The sequence below is a fragment of the Sminthopsis crassicaudata genome, chromosome 1, assembly GCF_048593235.1.
Source record: "Sminthopsis crassicaudata isolate SCR6 chromosome 1, ASM4859323v1, whole genome shotgun sequence".
NCBI lineage: Eukaryota > Metazoa > Chordata > Mammalia > Dasyuromorphia > Dasyuridae > Sminthopsis > Sminthopsis crassicaudata.
The window spans coordinates 692571738-692587872 of NC_133617.1; the positions used below are offsets into that span (position 1 = coordinate 692571738).

The 16135-nt window shown below is 38.9% G+C and overlaps 1 long non-coding RNA gene across 2 annotated transcripts in view; it reads right to left on the reverse strand.

The window, feature by feature from the left end:
* Positions 1-6961: 6961 nt before the first annotated feature.
* LOC141551705 (uncharacterized) overlaps positions 6962-16135 on the reverse strand; it is a 57902-nt gene continuing 48728 nt past the window's right edge. The window contains exon 4 of one of the 2 annotated variants that reach the window (XR_012484936.1): positions 6962-8753. This is a non-coding gene — a long non-coding RNA (uncharacterized LOC141551705). Of the gene's footprint in view, positions 8845-16135 lie in introns of both variants that reach the window. The other variant, XR_012484935.1, reaches the window with a different exon arrangement.

Here is a 16135-nt window from a genome sequence, read left to right on the forward strand (position 1 = left end):
ACCTGAGTTCTCACCTTGTAATCCTAACATCTCCCTCTTTCTTTTGATTTAGAACATAGGGTGGTCATGACCTTGAAACATAAATCCATCAATATGGGAGGTATTACACATAATTACATGAATTATATAAATACATAGTAACATAACACACGCTAGAAGTAAGTAACAAATAACATGATCAAATAATCATACATTGAGAATTTATACATGTCCATAAGTCCATTGTCCATTAGTCTCATCTTGTGTTAGGAAATCCAATGATTCCTGCTGGTTTTAAAGTTCTTTAACAGTCTTATCTTGTGTTAGGGAATCTTTAACAGTCTCCTTATCAGCCATGCTCTTTCAGTGTCAGATGTTTCTTAGATCTTCTCCTTTGTTTTGAGGTTTTTCTTTTTCTGTCTCTCTCTGATGGACAAGGTGAATACGACTCGTTGGCACCCATCTGATTCCTTCTCCATCTGAAGAAATACAAGCAAACCCTCTCCCCCAAGCAGTCAACCTATCTAATTTCCTCCTATTTACCACTTTCTAAATCTCTTCTCATCATCTGGCAATTACATTGTGGAGCTGCTTGCACTGGACACTGCCCCTCCAGTGGGTTATAAAACCTGTCTGCCGGAGCCAGTGCATCTTTGTCAAAAATTAGAAAATTAATGGTATAGAGAACTAAATTTAGAAGTTCTCTAGGGTTACCTCCTTTCTTTTGGAGGAGTGTCTTAATATCTCTATTTCTTCTCTCTACTATTGCCTGACCTTATGGATTAAAAGGTATGCCAGTGGTGTGTAAAATCTTATACTGCATACAAAAGTGGGCAAAATGTTTAGAAATATATGCAGGTTCATTATCTGTTTTTATTTCTTGTGGCACACCCATAATTGCAAATGCTTGGATAAGGAATTCAGTGACCACTTGGGCTGTCTCTTTTGCTGTTGGCACTGCAAAAGTGAATCCTGAAAAGGTGTCTACCGTGACATGGATAAAAGATAGACGACCAAAAGATTTATAATGGGTCACATCCATTTGCCAAATTTCATTGGGTCTCAAACCACGAGGATTCTTCCCTGGAGGGAGTGTAGGAGTGTGGAAAGGAAAGCAAGCTGTACAGTTTTTTACTATGCTCCTAGCTTCCTCTCTTGTTATTCCAAATTGTAAACATAAAGCTCGAGCAGCCTGATGATATTTAGAATGAGATTCTTGTGCTTCCTGAAATAAAGGAGTACTGCCTAACATAGTTAAAAGGCTATCTGCCTTTGATTTCCATCAAAAATAGGACCTGGAAGTCCACTATGGGAGTGGACATGCAAGATATAAATCTTGCCTGGATGCTTTCTCACTTGCTCTTGAAGTTCCTTAAAGAGCTGATAAATATTAGAGGCTGCAAATTTTATTTGGGCTGTAGCAATTCTTTGTACTACACCTACTGAATAGGCTGAATCAGTAATTATATTTACATCTCCTGCATAATAAGTAAGAGCTAGCATAATAGCAAATAATTCATTCTGCTGAGTGGACTGAAAAGGAGTTCTGACTACTCTCTTTATGGTTAAATCATGAGCGTATACAGCACAAATATTTTCTTTGGAGGCATCTATAAAGATTGTTGGTCCTTTAAGAGGAACCTTAGAAACCTTTTCTTCAAAAATCCATCGGGTTATCGCCAGGTTATCTTTAATGGAGACCCATGTGCAAAATTTGGAGCTATGGCCAATAAAATTCGCCATTCTGGAATGGTCTCACAGCATACATTAATTTGTAAGTTAGTATAGAATATGAATTTTTTTTTAGGACTTATTCCAGATAATTATACTACTCTCTTAATAGCCTTTAATAAAATTCTAGCCACAAGCACTGGGTAAGGAGTAAGGTTTTGTTCTGGTTGTGCTGGGAGGTTCACCCACTCAATCACACTGTCTCCTTGATGAAAGACTGCTATGGGTGCCTCTTTTGTAGCAAAAACTGATATTTCCAAGGGTTTTTGAGTGACTCTTTCAATCACATTGGATAAAGCCAGTTTATCTTCTCTCAAAGCCTCTTGTGCTTCTTTTGTAAGCTGGTGTGGTGAATTTAAAGCACTGTCTCCCCTTAAAATGTCATATAGAGTTTGCAGTTGATTGGTAGTTAAGCCTAACACTGGACGCAGCCATTGGATATCTCCTATTAATTTTTGGAAATCCAACTTCTCTGTTCTTAAAGAAAGCTTTTGTACTGTGAGTGTCTTAGGATATACTTCATATCCTAAATATTGAAAAGGAGCATGTCTTTGAATTTTTTCTACAGCTATATGCAGTTTGTAGTATTTTAGTGTTTCCATGGTCTTTTGTAGACATGTTTCTAACATTTGTTCCTCAAGTGCACATCCCAAAATATTATCCATTTAATGTAATAACATTACTTTTGGAAATGCTTTTCTTACTGGAGCAAGAGCAGCAGAAACATACATTTGGCACATATTAGGGCTGTTCTTCATTCCCTGTGGCAAAACTGTCCATTAATATCTTTTATAAGGCTCAGCCAAATTAACACTAGGCACTGAAAAAGCAAATCTTGTCATATCCTCCTTATCTAGAGGGATAGAATAGAAACAATCCTTAATGTCTATAACCCAAAGAGGCCATTCTCTTGGCAACTGAGTAGGAGATGGAAGTCCAGGCTGAAGAGTTCCCATAGTTTCCATCTGTTCATTTACTCTTCTTAGATCAGTTAATACCCTCAATTTTCCAGATTTCTTTTTCACCACAAATACTGGGGAATTCCAAGGACTTAGAGAAGGTTGTAAGTGTCCTTGGTCAAGTTGTTCTTGCACTATGGCTCCTCCTACCCCAGACATGTAGGTGTCTGCCTTAATCTTTGGCCAGTGACTGGGCCAATTGGCACCTCTAATAACTGTAGTATCTGCACCCATGTCTACCAATCCTTCAAATGATATTCCATTTATATAAATAGTAAGCATAGGTCGGTCAGCTGTCACAGCTGCTGTCCAATATATTCCTGGATTTTGTTCATTGGGGTCAGAATCTGGGTGACTGTCACCAGATTGCTGATTAGGGGTCCGTAACAATAAGCCTGATGCTACTACTTCTCCTAGTTGATAAATCACACATTGTCTACCTATGTTAGTGACTGGGTTATTAGCTACACGTTCTCCAGTTTCCCACATCAGTGTATGGATGGACACTGTTTTGTAAACACTCTCAGAAGGTGAAATGGTCAAGCCTACTGTGCCTGGAGGCAAAGGATCCATAGGCTGAACAGGAACATATTTCACTTCTCCAGGGATTATCTCAGTAGTCTCTACTGCATACAATTCTATTTTTCTAATTTCAATCCCTTTGTTTCATCTGATTGCCTTTTGGCTGATTGATCTTGTCTTAAATTTCTCTGGATGTAACCTTGGCTGCCATCATGCCCCACTTGGGGGGCTGAAGCTGGGCCCTGCCTCTCATTTCCCTGGGTCAATCTACATTCAGAGGCCCAGTGGAGACCCTTGTGGCATTTTGGACATGGCATTTTAGGTCTTCTCTCACCCTGTCTTCTCACTATATCTCCATATCTACACTGAGCTCTTAGATGTCCAATTTTTCCACATTGGAAACATCGATGAATTTCTCTAGAAGTCCCTTGCCAGAAGTGACCCTGTCATTCCATGTTCATCATAGTCCGGGTGTAAAAAGCATTTGTTCCCACTGTAGCACATCATCTTATGATCTCCTCTAAAGGAGCATCTTTGTCTAATCCCCATATAATTCTTTTGCAAATCTCATTGGCATTTTCCTTAGCCAGATGTCTGGTCATTATTTCTGTAGCTGCATTTTCTCCAATAGTTCTTTTGACAGCAGTTTGCAAACGTCCCACAAAATCTGCAAAAGGTTCATTGGGACCTTGCTGTATTTTAGTGAAAGCCTCTCCCCGATCTTTCTGTCCAGGGAGGACACCCCAAGCTTTTATTGCAGCCTTAGCAATTTGATCATACATTGTCATGGGATAATTAATCTGTTCTGAAGTCTCTACATACTGACCTTCACCAGCTAATTGCTCAAAAGTGAATTGTGTGTTAACTCCTATTTCCAAATTGCATCTGACTTGGATTTTACCTAATTCATGAAACTCCGCAAGCCACAACAGATTTTGTCCAGGTTCTAAACATGTCCTTGCTATGGATTTCCAATCATTCGGGGTTAGGACTTCATAAGACAAACCATCTAGTAACATTTTAACAGAAGCTGATGTAGTCCCATAAAGGGTACAACCTTTTTTCAAATCTTTAATTTTATTCAAATCTAAAAGCGCATATTTTCTCCTTTTATGGCTTACAGAATCAATCTCTTCAATCAAAGGATATGCATGTATAAAATCACTTATATCCTGTCCTTCTCTCTTAGCCTTAATCAATGCTTTTTCTAATCTTTTCATAGGCTTAGGCTGCTTCACAGGCAATTCTGTTTGTGTTTCTGCCTCTTCCCCTCCTTCTTCCTCTACCTCTGAAGGTGGAGTTGATGTGGGCCTGTCAATAATCTGCTCTCTAGCATTGTTTTTTTTTTTGTTTGTTTGTTTTGTTTTGTTTTGTTTTGTTTTGTTTTGTTTTGTTTTGTTTGTTTTGTTTTGTTTTGTTTCTCTTCCCAGATTATTTTTACCTTGCGAATACAATCCTTCCTTTGCAACAACAACAACAAAATTCGGTTCTGCATATATATATATTGTACCTAAGATATACTATAAGATATTTAATATGTATGGGAATGCCTGCCATCTAGGGGAGGGGGTGGAGGGAAGGAGGGGAAAAACTCGGAACAGAAGGGAGTACAAGGGATAATGTTGTAAAAAATAAAACAACAACAACAACAACAACAAAACTACCTATATATATGTACTGTCAAAGAAAATGTTATAATTATAAAAATTAATAAAAAAAAAAGATTACTTAAGATCCCCACCCCCCCAAAAAATAATAATCTGCTCTCTAGGCAGGGCTGAAGCTTCTTCAAGAGAATCAGAGTCATCACACCCTAATTCCTCATTTAAATCCCCTTGCCCTTGGGCAAGATCTTGATCTTTCTTTTTTTCCTCACACTTCCTCCTCTGTTCATTTTTAAAACTTTTCCTTCTCCTACAACTTGCTCAATAGTTTGAGGCTAATTGAATTATGTTGTATATATAAAATATCTCTGTGGAAATTTAACGAGGCCCATTTTTTTGTGTGAAATTCTTTCAATTGAAGTCCCACTAGCTTCCAGTTATTTACATTTAGTTTTTCTTTTTCTAAGAATCAAGGGGACGTGCATTTTAATGCGCCTAAGAGTTTAGCAATTTGTACCCAGGTTACAAGTAAACTCTGCTCCTCAATTATCTTAATTATACTCTCTATAGTACCACTCCTGGGTGAGGCTGGAGCTGAGGCTGGGGCTGAGTCAGCTGAGGTCGAGGGAATGTCTTTAGCTAACATCTGCCCCATTTCAACTATAAGAGATTGCTGGTTTAGCCCTTAACGAGGTAAGTTCCTAATTTGTCTATTAGAATACTCACCTAAACTCCTGGTCACTGAAGGACTTCAGTGGAGGTAGGGTGTCGGTCCCTGTTTGGGCCCCAAATTGTGAAGGTCCGGGCAAACTCCTCTGAAGGGCTCAGAATCAGTCCTTGTCAGGATAAGCAAAAGTCCTTGCCCCACATTGGACACAAAATTGTAAAGTTCTTGTCGTCTCTCAATTGGAATCCTTCTCTGGAAGGAGATTTCTTTTCTGTAAAATCTTCTCCTCTGTGATCAGGTTTCTTGAGAGCTCTGAATCTCCTCCAGCTCTTGTCCTTCACCAATCCAGACTACTCTCCTTCCAACCTGCCGTCCCAACTCGACTAACTCCTTGCCCTCCTGCCCTCCTCTTTTATCCTAGCAGAGATTGTAGTGAGAACTCAACGGGGCTTGTGAAAAAATACTTCAACCAATGAACTTGCTCCTTTTAAAGGTTGTGTAAACTCCTCCTCAGAAGTTCAAAGGTGTAAACAACCCCTAAAGGCCAGAACTAAAGGTGTGAATTCTGAGCTAGAGAATTGCCCAGACAACCTGAGTTCTCACCTTGTAATCCTAACAATATTCTAATGGGGGAGCAGGATAGTGAGAGAGGAGGGATAGAAAGAGAAGGAGAAGGAGCACTCTGAAGTCAAGAACAGGGCCATATATATGTGTGTGTGTGTGTGTGTGTGTGTGTGTGTGTGTGTGTGTGTGTGTGTGTGTGTGTATGTATTTGCTTTTGTCTTGTTTTTGCTATCTTTCTCTCCTTGCTTTTGTACACTGTCTTTGCCAGACTTCTTGCTTCCCTAAAGTCAGAACTGACCAGTAACAACCTGAAGTCAGTTAATGGTAAATCTGAAAAGCTTCTCTAACCCCCTTGCCTCAGCCCTAGGCTTGCTCATCCTTAGAAGCTATGGGAATCATTCTCAAGACTGAATTGACTTGGGAGACTAAAGGCCCAGATTCTCATTGTAATGTCCTGATCTTCTGAATGAAGAGCTTCAGGAACTCTCTGATGCTTGGATGGTGGAACACTATGGGCAAGAAACAGATGTAGATTGCTAAATCCCCCCGGGTTGTCCTTGATCTCTGTCCCTCTTGAACAGCCTTCCTCTGCTATGGCTAAGGAAATCTTTTGTTAACTGTCGCATGATCTTTGAGTTTCTGTTTCTTTCTAATATCAAGATTTAAACCCCCAGGGGATTGGTCTAGATCAAGACTGGTTCAAAACACCTGATCTCTGCCTAGTATTACTCTGTTCAGAGCATGATGCAGTCATGGAGCTTATAGTCTAGGAAGATGATGAGATATAGGGAATGTCTTCATTATAAAATAATACAAAAAGTCAAAATTAAGCTCAGCTGAAAGGCCAGCCCCCCACGCAAAATCACTACTTCTGATCTCCAGCCCGGCACCCCATCCCAAGAGATCCCTCCCTCCCCATCACACTGGTTTTCACCTCTTCTTTGCACTTAATAGGGGTCAGCAAACTACAACCCATATAAGAATCAGCCTGCCACATCTGGCCCAGAGGCCACAATTTGCTGTCCCTGATTTATCCCATGCTATTTCGTACCCTAATTATTTATATCATTGTCAAATTTCTCTATGAGACTGTGGATTCCTCAAAAATGAGGCCTGTACTTCATTCAATTTTGTGACTTGCACAATGGCTAGCATAGTGCCCTGCACAGAGTATAGTCTTAATAAACATTAATTGAATTGTCCTATTATCCTGGACTAAATCCTGTACAATTATTCAATTATCCTGGACACAGTTAGTTACAAAAATAACAAAATTTAATTTAAAATCCATCCAAACAGTCTCCTTTGCTACCACCAGCCTTTACCCCATATAAATAAGCTTGGTAAATCTGTACAAATTTCTAAAAAATGTTATTAAGGTTTCTTCCAAAATTCCTTTTTGAATCTGTTCATGTTCAGGTCCCATGCACTAAACAGGCCTCCTAGCCCCAGGGAATGATTGTGGGCAGCTTCAGGCCAGTCTTGGAGGTACCCTGGCAGAAGCCCAGTTTGTGTTACCAAATGGGGGCAGCATCCGTCTGCTCCCCACGAGACCTTTGTCCCCTACGTGTCCCTGATATAGAGTTCAGAGGCCTGTAAGAGAGGCAGCACGTTCTGAAAGGGCCTGCATTTTGGATGGGAGTGCCCAGCTGTGTCTAACTCCACAGCAAAGGCCAGCACCGGACTGACAGCCAGCATCAGGAGGATGGTCCTGGCTGCTGGGGATGCTGAATGGCAGCACCTGTACAGAAGGGGCCAGGGGGTGGAGATGGGGAGGGATACCCTACAGGGATCTGATTGGGTTTGGGGCCGCAAGGAGAGGCTTGGTGGTGGATGAGCTCACCAGCGCAGAATACATGGCTTATGTTGCCCTGAACTGTGATTAAAAGCGCTTTAATCACATTAAGACATCTCAGCATTAAGGATGTTTTATTAATTTACTCTTAATTGTGTTGCTAGCACTCTACCCACACCCTGAGAGAGAATTAATACAATACAATTCACATTCTGTCACGCTTCTCTCGAAATGACTTCTTCCTCAATTAACTCATACATCAACCCGTTATGGCACATTCTAGGACTCAGCCATTAGAACATGCACTCAGTGAGGAGACCCAGATTTTTTCCCCCTTCATTTAACGAGACAAACTACCTACAGTAGTCTTCTAGATTCATGGCACACATTTGTAATTAGATACATTCTTTTTTAAAAAATCATTTATTATTATGAACCCGAGTTATCAACCAACATGAAAACTTCCATATGCAAAGAAAGCTGAATCTTCCACGAGCAGCTTTTTTTTCTTCCAGATTTCATATGGTAATACCAACTCTGCCTTTCTTATCTGTATCACCTTCAGAACTTCCTTCTACTATCCTCTGTGTATTGTTAAGTATGGTACCCAAGCAGCACAAATACAAAGCATGTTATCCTCTCTAAGCTAGGGACCCTCTGTCCACTGGAAGATGCTAAAATCTTACTGGACACTCTGGAGTTCCTGTGTGATTTCCTCAGTTTTCATCATGAGAAGGAAGGAGATTTCTGTCCCTAAAATGATATAGTGAAATCCATCAAACAATCCATGTGAACAAAAGCATCCACCATCATTTTACTCACCTGAGAAGCAAAGGCAGGATTCAAATCCAGGTTGTAGCTTCGTTGATCTACAGTTGGAAGGGAGTTTAGAAGTCATAGAATACAACTCTCTCGTTTTGCAGATGAGGAAACTGAGTCCCAGAGAAATGAAGATTAGACAGGTAGTCAGTAGCCAAGTCCAGCTCTGACTTCAAATTCATCACTTTTTCCACTTACACGACTCTGACATTCAAATCAAAATGTTAGATATGAAAGGGAATGTATCTTTAAGACATTAAATGCCATCTCCAATGTAATGTATAATGACTTTTCTTTTTCTTTTCATGCTTACTCAAAGGGCTACATCTGAGGTTATGAGGAGCACAATGTCAGGGCATCCACTCCTGATCTTGCCTTACTCTCTCCTTCTTGCCAGTTCTTTAGATTGACAATGGTATAAATGACTATTGTTTAATTTTTTTTTTTCCTGAGGCTGGGGTTAAGTGACTTGCCCAGGGTCACACAGCTAGGAAGTGTTAAGTGTCTGAGACCAGATTTGAACTCCGGTCCTCCTGAATTCAGGGCTGGTGCTCTATCCACTGCGCCACTTAGCTGCCCCCCTATTGTTTAATTCTACTATGGAAGACTTTAGCTTCAAAAAGACCAAGGTCTCCCACTGCATCAGGACCATCTCCAGTCATCCTGATCTAGATCTGGCCACTGGACCGAGATGGCTCTGGAGGGGAAACTGAGGCAGGTGACCTTCCACAGCCTCCCTCCTTTAAATCCAACTCATTTGCATGTCATGATGCCATCTCCTTCACGTCACCATGCTCTTTGAGAATGAAGGACAAACAATGACAATTGTGCCCTAGTAAAGAATGTTTCTTCCTCACTTTTTTGTATTCTCCCTCCTCAGGCCCGTGGTATCTCTGCTAATGGCTTAGCTTCAACATAAGCCTTCAAAGCTACTCCCTGACTGAGAGAAACCTCCTAAGTGAAGACACAGAAAAATGATCCTGGAATTCAAAGGCCACAGAAAGGCCACGCTTTTCCGAAAATAGAACAAATTCTTAACATGAGTCTACTAATTGACATGGAAGCAGTTTAAGTTCCCAAGTAGAAATGTTTTATTTTTGAAAGTCTGTGATATGGAGCATAGAATTATAAATTCATAGGTTGGGAACTAAAAAGTCTAAAGTCATTTTATCTAACCTTGCCATTTTTACAAATGAGGAAACCGAAACTCAAAGAAGTGATGATTGCCCCAAACACTTACAAGCTGAACAGCTCACCGTAGCCTAGCTCTTGGTTGGCAGTTCACTGGTTGTATAGATCTTAGTCGTCAAAGTCTCCTGATGCAGAATGATGGGGTTATTTGCTTCTCCCCCAGTCCCAGCTTTTAGTTCTATCTTGTTAAGTATCTTAGGAAAATAAGGTGAACAGAATCTAATTGTCTTGTTGATTTGTTCAGTTATTTCAGTCACTCCAATTCTTTGTGACCCCATTTTGGGATTTTCTTAGCTAAGAAACTGGAATGGTTGGCCATTTTCCTCTCCAGGTCACTTTACTGATGAAGAGGCAAACAGGGTTAAGTGACTTGCCCAGTAAATATCTGAGGCTAGATTTGAACCCTGGAAGATCCAGGCCTTATATTCCACTGCACCCCCTCGCTAATTGTCTAATTAGTAGCATATTAATGAATGGTTTAAGTTTTGCCTGTGATATGGAGTCTGATTTTATTTTCTCAGTTTTTTTTCCTTCTGGCATATTCCTGTAAATTAAAATGATAAGGATCACAATTTCTTTATGTGAAAGTCTGGAAAATCAAATTGAAATAGTTTATTTTCAGAAGCTACATTTAAAACATTTAGGATAACTCTCTATTATGGTCTATATTTAAACTTCCCTACCCAAGAATCCTCCTTTATTTGCTCCATAAAGCACCTCTGTGGCATGATGTGTGGGAGCAGAAAAGGCACTGATTTAACAAACATATTTTTCAACACCCTAGGAGATGCCATGAAGACAATCAGAGCAGAAAATTTAGGGTCATGTGCAAAAATTGCCCTTGGGGACACTGACACTGACTGTGCAAGGAGGTGATGGAGTAGTTCGAGAGCTGGTCATGGATTCAGGAAGTTCTGAGTCCAAATTTGTCTTTAAATTCTTATTAGCAGGGCAAATCACTTAACTTCTGTCCACCTCAGTTCCCTTGACTGTACAATGGGAATCATGATATCATCTATTCATAAAGTTGTTGTAAGGATCTAGCATAGTACCTGGCACATAGTAGGTATTTAATAAATACTCATTCCCTTTCTGGTGCTTCTGAACCTTTCCCCAGCTTCTTCAGTTTATATTTGTATTTTATTCTGAGAATCATAGAATGCTAAAGTTGGAAGGGACCTCAGAAAACTTGGAGTCTAACCTTGCTTTAGATCCTGCATTTGTTCCATATTGTCCACCACATTATATGGCAAGGTACCATGCCATATTCCCATATGCCCAACCTTTCCTTCAATGTAACACAATCCTCTGTATGCACAATGGATATTTCATTGCTTTTATTGTTTGTTTCATTTGGATATGGAGTTTAAAGTTGTTGCACAGTCATTTTTTATTCGTTCTGATTTTTTGTGACTCTTTTTGGAGTTTTCTTGGCAAAGACTAGAGGGCTTTGCCATTTCCTTCCCCAGTTCATTTTACAGATGAGGAAACTGAGGCAAACAGAGTTAAGAGACTTGCCTGGGTTCCACAGCTAGGAAGTGTCCGGGGCAGAATTTGAACTCAGGAAGATGAGATTTTTCTGACTCCAGGCCTGGTGCTCCATAGCTACATCAAAGTTTAAAGAACCAGCTTCAAATCTGTTGCATGCTGGCTCTACAAACTTAGGCAAATCATGTTGGACCTTAGTTTCTTTATATGAAATAGGTGGATGCCGGTACTTGTTGTAGCTATGGTATAAATAATGGATGTGAAAATGTTCTATAAAGATAAGAGACTTTTGATTGAGCATCTGATTCTAAAATAGAAAACCTAGGTTAGAATCCCAGCTATTCTACATACTCGTTGGATGATCTTGGACTAGTTAAAATCACCTTATCTTTCTCATCTATTCTCATCACCTCATCTATTAAATGATGGAATTGAATTAAAAGATTTCAGAGTTTCCTTCCAGCTCTAAATCCTATAAATATGACCTCTGGTGATGGTTAAATGATTACATGACTATCTTCTGCAGTGGATATTCTACCGCTCTATAAGGAGTGGGCTTTGCTTAGTATGTGAGGTTTATTGATCTACTAACCTCAAATGATACCGAGTCACAGAAGGAATGAATGTGTTTAGAATCACGTACAAATTATAACAGCCGGTTGGACCTCTGAAATGAAAAAAGCCTTCTGGAAAGCAATTTGGAATTATGCTAAAAGGAATGAGTAAAATGGTTCTGATATCTGACTGTTAGGCATAATTTCTCAAGAAAGTTAGATATAAATGTCCCAAATACATTATAATACTCATAATACTTGTAGTTATAAAGTAGAAACCCATTTGTTAGAAAATAACTAAACAAACAGTGTGGATGTAATGTGGTATCACTGCATTGTAGGGAACAAAAAACATGAAAAATTCAGAAAAGCATGGGAAGATTTATATGAACTAATGAATAGTGTAAAAAGCAGAATGAAAAAATATAGACAATTATTTCAAAATTGGAAATGGAAAGAGCTAAAAAAAAAAACCTTGAATGTTATGTAGTTATAATTATCAAGTTAGTCTGAAAAGAGATGAAAAAATGCAATGTCCTCCTTTCTTTGAAGACATGGGAAGTGGGTGTGGATGATTGCATAATTATTAAACTGTTGATGCGTTGGTTAGTTTCGCTGAACTAATTTTTTTTCTCTTATCTTTTTTTATTCTTTGTTTCAAAGGATGATTTACTAGGTGAGAAAGATATTTTGGAAAAGAAGGTGATGATAGTGTTAGAAATAAAAAAATAAAAGTGTCAAGAACGGATTAAAATATATATAAAAAAAAGAAGTACAGAAGGGAACACAGCAATTTTGTCATTACTTAAACTGTTGTTATTACTATACTGTAAAAAAAAAAACACACACACACACAAAAAAAAAAACCTAACCCACAACTCTAAGCAGAAATTCATAACTTCTCATGCAATCCCTTTTCTTGCTTTGTATATACTGAAATGTTTGTATTTGTTGCTGATTAAGTTTATAATAAAAAATTAAATATAAGAAAAAAGGTAATTAAAAATAAAAGATATCAATAAAAGTTAAAAAAGAAAACTCACCACTCTTGCTTCTTAGATTGCCAACCTCTTAATCCTACTGGTCAATCTTCAAACTTAATTGAGGAGATTGTGCTGAATTCTTTTTAAAAGAAAGCTAGTTCTATATGAGACCTCCTCATAGATGAATCAGACAGAAATATCCCATTACTAGCTGATGAACTAGTGCTCAATTCACTTAGAAGAAAGGGAGAGAAGTATCCTTTTTTCCCTTTCCCTCTCCTTTTTGTTCCTTCCTTTTCCTCTCCTTCTTTGTCATCTACTTTTTCTCCTCTTCAATCTTTCTCTCTCTCTCTCTCTCTCTCTCTCTCTCTCCTCTCTCTCTCTCTCTCTCTCTCCCTCTCCTCTCTCTCTCTCTCTCTCTCTCTCTCTCTCTCTCTCTCTCTCTCTCTCTCTCTCTCTCTCTCTCTTTTCATTCATCTTCATCATTTTTCTCTTCCACTTCTATCTTCTTAAGGTCTCTGTGATCAGGACCACAAGACATCTAATCATTTTAGGAGCAACAAGGAAGAAATGTGTGTCCCTGTCACTAATTTCCACTCCTTCTCCAATCAATCCAGTAAGCATTTATTAAACCCTTTTTACTTGTCAGGAGAGAAGCAACATGGTGGCTTGCTTCAGAGCCAGGAAGACCCAGATTGAAGCTCCATCTCTGACACATACTATCTGAATAACTATGGACAAATTACATAACCTCCTGGGGTTCCAGATAACTCTAAAACTTCAAATTAGAGAGAAGGTGCCCACCTACACTGGAAGGAGGAATTTCTTAATCCAAGACTTCTCTATGTTAATGGAATTCCAGATCCCTTCCCTCTTCTCTATTTATATATATCAGGAGCCGTGCTAGATGCTTTACAAAGACAAGAATGAAATATTCCCTGGCCTCTAAAGAGCTTAGGGGAAACAATGTGTCTGTAAGCATAGAAATACAAATGGGGCAGAGAACCCTGACAACTAAGGGTATCAAGAAAGGCTTCATTTAGGAGAGGATTTTTGAGTTAAGTTTTGAAGGGATCCAAGGATTCTGAAAGACAAAGGAATATTTTTTGTAATATTCCTTTCCTGGAGAAAAGCTTCTGTAAAGGAATGGAGGTAAGAAATACAATGTCATGTATGAAGAACAAGTATGGAATGGGGAATGAATATGGGAAGGAGGGTAAGATAAGTCTAGACAGACTGATCGGAGACAGACTGTAAAAGAGCTTTTAAAAAACTTATTTCTTCAGAGGTCAAGCAATTGACAAGCATTTATTAAGTACCTACTATATGCTGGACACTGTGCTAAACCCTAGGGATACTAAGACAAAAAATGAACAGTCCTGGACATCAAGGAGCTTATATTCTATTGAAGGAAATGACATGCCTGTATATTCCACATATAGTATGTACCATATGAACTGTTAGCGGATAGCAGTGCTGGAACTGGAGTCAGGAAGACCTGAGTTCAAATCCAGTCTCAGACACTTATCAGCTGTGTGACCCTGGGCAAATCCTTTAACCCTATTTACCTCAGTTTCCTCATCTAGAAAAGTAAGTGGCAAATTATTCCAGTGTCTTTGCCATGAACACCCAAATGGGATCATGAAAAGTTGGACATGCTTGAACAACAACAACAATAATATGCCACATATGTACAAAAGAAAGAAGGGAATTGGGAAGAGGGATGGGTTCTGGAGAAAAGGTAATAAATTCTGTTCTGAACATATTATGTTTGAGACATCTATAGGACATCCAATGTGGAATGTCAAATAGACAGTTGGAACAGGGCTTGATATATAGAGTTGGGGGTCATCTGCATAGAAATAAGAATTTAACTCATGGCATATAATGAGAAAGTATAGAGAAAGAAGATAAAGGGGCTCAGGACTGACTCTTGGAGTTTATATTCAGTTAAAGGACATGATTTGGATGAACTAGCCAGGAAATTATCAGAGGAGAGCCAAGGATGAGTAGTGAAAGCCCAGAAAAAAGAGGCAGTCTGAGAAAAGAGAGTGGTCAACAGAGAGATGGGAAAGAATAAGGATTCTTCAAATTGGTTACTAGGAGATCATTGATAACTTTGAAGAGAGCAGTTGTGATCAATAAGATGGAAAGTTCAATTGCAAACGATTTAGAAGTGAATGAGAAGATGTAAAGGATGATAGCTTAAGTGGATGGCTAGTAAATGCTTTTGAGAGGAGACTCAGGTGCATGTAAAAGGCAACAGGGAAAGACTGAAGATTAGAGAAAGACAAAGAAAATTGTGGAGGCAATATGTAGGAGAAAATGGGAGGGGATGGGATGGGATGGAAGATATATGTAAAAGGACAAAAAAAAATGAGTCACTAAAGCTTGTTGGGCAAGAGAATAACAGAGGAATTACTTAGGAATATCAATTATGGAGGATGGGTTGGAGAAGGAAGAATTGGGAGAATGATTAGAAGATAATTGTCCAGGCAAGATATAATGAGGATCTGAAGCAGAGGTAACCGTAAAGGGAGAATAATGAAAGGAAAGTTTTGTAGGTAGAATCAACAAAACTTGGCAATTATTGATTATGGAAAGTGAGAAAGAATAAGGAGTGGAAGAATTCCAGTAGAATGAATGTGGGGGACTAAAAGGATGGTGGTACCCTCAACAAAATAAGGGCAATTATTAAGAAGGATAGATTTGGGGAGAAAAATAATGACCTATATCTTGGACATGTGGAATTTGAGATGCCCAAGAGTCATCTGGTTCAAGATGTCCAATTTTTATTGGACATTAGTTGATGATGTTAGAATAGAGTTCAGGGGAGTGACAGGAACCAGATAAGGTATATAGAGCTGATGAGATAAATAAATGAGAAATGGAGATCTTGGAATCATTTATGTGCAAGGAATAATTAGAACAATTGGGACTGATGAGGCTGCCAAGAGAGTGGACATACAGAGAGAACTTTAGAAGACCCAGTTCAGACTTTTTGAGCTAGCTAGATGATGAGTATAATGAGAGCACTGGACTTGGAATCAAGGAAATCTTTGTTCAAATCTTGCCTTAAATATTTATTAGCTTACTTTGATTAAGTCACTTAACCCCTCAGCCTCAGTTTCCTTATCTGTTAATGGGGATAAAAATAGCACCCAATTCACAGGATTGTGAGGATCCATTGAGATAACACATAGAAAGTATTTTGCCATTTTATCAATAGTAGCAATTGTTGGGAACACCTCTATCCAGAGATATGAAATGGAGTTTTCT